General features: G+C 46.7%; 1 non-coding gene across 1 annotated transcript; it reads left to right on the top strand.

Annotated features, from left to right (window-relative positions):
- The first annotated feature begins 652 nt into the window (after positions 1–652).
- LOC119943061 lies at positions 653–790 on the top strand. Its single transcript, XR_005455545.1, has one exon. It is a non-coding gene; the product is annotated as a small nucleolar RNA SNORA7 (small nucleolar RNA).
- Positions 791–3,180: the final 2,390 nt, after the last annotated feature.

The following is a 3,180-nucleotide window of genomic DNA, read 5'->3' on the forward strand; positions in this document are numbered from 1 at the left end:
GTACATAGTAAGCGCTTAACAAATACCACTATTATTATTATTATTATTATTATTATTATTATTATTATTATCGCCGCCCTCAAGGAGCGGCCAGTCTACAGTGTGCAGAGCACTGTACTGACCACTTGGGAGAGTATATTAGAGCAAGTACGCATGATGGCTGCCCTCCAGGAGCTGACAGTCTAGTGGGTAGAAGGAAGGAGAGGGATCGTGGGTGGTGCAAAGGAGAGAGAGCCTGTGGAGCATTGAAGCCATCTATCCTAAAGCCTTCTTGCTCCTGGTGGCTAGCTCCTGATGCAACCGACGTCAGTACAGGTAACATCCACCACCCGGGGCAAACCCCAGGAATCGTAAATTATGAGTAGCAAGAGCTGCGGTGGTAATAATACTTGGCCTCTTCTCCACCACCTTTCATCTAGGGGATCTCAAAGAACATGGCCAAACACTAATTAATTTGGTCTCACAACACCCCTGCTATTATAATGCCCATTTTACAGATGAAGAAACTGAAATATCAAGCGGTGATGATTGACCCCGTGAGCCAGTGGAGGAGGCCCTAACTGGATCTAGTTTGCCCAGTGCTCAAGTCCTCCATCCCGTCCCCACCTGATAATAATGAAGGTATTTGTTAAGCACTTACTATGGGCCAGGAGTCCTCTCAGGGTCGCACCTGGAGAGTTTCCAGTCCTCTACCAGTCTCGACTATGGGAGGGAGAGTCAAGCAGAGGCCTACCCGTTCCATTTCTAGCTTGGCCAGTGGCTAGCGAGTGACAGGCCATCTGCTACAAGTCAAAACTTACCCGCGCTGAGCAGCAGCGGCATAGGAGAGAGTCCAGGAAGGAGACTCAAGTTTACTGCATGGAAGGAGCAATGGTAAACCACTTCCAGATTTTTACCAAGAAAACTCTCTGGATCCACTACCAGAACGATTGGAAATGGAGAGCAGGGTTTTCTGGGAGAGATGTGTCCATGGTGTCACTATGGGTCGGACACGACTCAACAACATAAGAGAAAAAGAATGGGCCAGGCACTGTACTAAGTGCTGGGGTGGATACGAGTAGATCGGATTGGACACAGTCCCTGTCCCACATGGGACTAACAGCCTCCATCCCCATTTTACAGATGCGGTCACTGAGGCACAATCAATCAATCAATCAATCGTATTTATTGAGCGCTTACTGTGTGCAGAGCACGGTACTAAGTGCTTGGGAAGTACAAGTTGGCAACATATAGAGACAGTCCCTACCCAACAGTGGGCTCACAGTCTAGAAGGGGGAGACAGAGAACAAAACCAAACATACTAACAAAATAAAATAAATAGAATAGATATGTACAAGTAAAATAAATAAATAAATAGAGTAATAAATATGTACAAACATATGTATATATACAGGTGCTGTGGGGAAGGGAAGGAGGTAAGATGGGGGGATGGAGAGGGGAACGAAGGGGAGAGGAAGGAAGGGGCTCAGTCTGGGAAGGCCTCCTGGAGGAGGTGAGCTCTCAGTAGGGCCTTGAAGGGAAGAAGAGAGCTAGCTTGGCAGATGGGCAGAAGGAGGGCATTCCAGGCCCGGGGGATGACGTGGGCCAGGGTTCGATGGCGGGACAGGCGAGAACGAGGCACGGTGAGAAGATTAGCGGCAGAGGAGCGGAGGGTGCGGGCTGGGCTGGTGAAGGAGAGAAGGGATGTGAGGTAGGAGGGGGCAAGGTGATGGACAGCCTTGATGCCCAGGATGAGGAGTTTCTGCCTGATGCACAGATTGATTGGTAGCCACTGGAGATTTTTGAGGAGGGGAATAACATGCCCAGAGCATTTCTGGACAAAGATAATCCAGAGGCACAGAGAAGTGAAGTGATTTGCCCAAGGTCATGCAACAGACAGGTGGTGAAAGCGGGATTAGAACCCATTCCCTGTCCACAATGAGTTCACAGTCTAGAGGGGGAGACAGGCATTAATAGAAATAAATAAATAGTGGACATGGACATAGGTGATGTGGGGCTGAGGGAGGGGGATTCAGTCATTCAATCGTATTTATTGAGTGCTTACTGTGTGCAAAGCACTGTACTAAGCACTTGAGGAATGAAAGGAGCACATCAGAGTTATGCAGAAGGGAGCAGGAGAAGAGGAGAGGGGAGCTTAGTTAGGGAAGGCCAGCAAGGCACACAGAAAGTGTTCAATAAATACCACTGATTGATTCTATTTGTGTTTTTGTTGTTTTATTTTTTTCCTTCCGCATTTGTCGCCAGCCCCCTTCCCCTTCATTAATAAGATTAAGTGTGGTATTTGTTAAGCGCTTACTATGTGCCAGGCACTATACTAAGCACTAGGATGGATACAAGCAAATTGGGTTGGACACAGTCCCCATCCCACATGGGGCTCACAGTCTTAAACCCTATTTTACAGATGAGGGAACTGAGGCACGGAGAAGTGAAGTGACTTACCCAAGGCCATACAGCAGACATGAGGCGGAGCCGGGATTACAACCCATGACCTTCTGACTATCAGGCCAGGCTATCTGATCTGATTATCTTGTATCTACCCCAGCATTTAGCAAAGTGCTTTGCACATAGTAAGCACTTAACAGGAAGGGACCGTCTCTATATGTTGCCAACTTGTACTTCCCAAGAGTCCAGTGCTCTGCACACAGTAAGCACTCAATAAATACGACTGAATGAATGACCTGATTATTCATTCATTCATTCATTCATTCAATCAATCATATTTATTGAGCGCTTACTGTGTGCAGAGCCCTGTACTAAGCACTTAGAAAGTACAGTGCAGCAATGAGAGACAATTCCTGCCCACACCTGGCTTACAGTCTAGAGTGGGGGAGGTGGGGGGGGGGGACAGACATCAAAACAAGTAAACAGGCATCATTCATTCATTCATTCAATCGCATTTATTGAGCGTCTACTGTGTGCAGAGCATGGACTAAGCGCTTGGGAAGTACAAGTTGGCAACATATAGAGACAGTCCCTAACCAACAACGGGTTCACAGTCTAGAAGGGGGAGACAAACAAAACAAAACATGTGGACAGGTGTCAAGTCATCAGAATAGATGAATGGAATTATAGCTATATACACATCAAAATAAGTTAAAAAAAGCATCAATATAAATAGATTTATAAATATGTACAAATATGCACAAGTGTGACTATGCCCCTTTTCCTCAGCTTCCCCTC

Source organism: Tachyglossus aculeatus, chromosome 21, assembly GCF_015852505.1.
Source record: "Tachyglossus aculeatus isolate mTacAcu1 chromosome 21, mTacAcu1.pri, whole genome shotgun sequence".
NCBI classification, from domain to species: domain Eukaryota; kingdom Metazoa; phylum Chordata; class Mammalia; order Monotremata; family Tachyglossidae; genus Tachyglossus; species Tachyglossus aculeatus.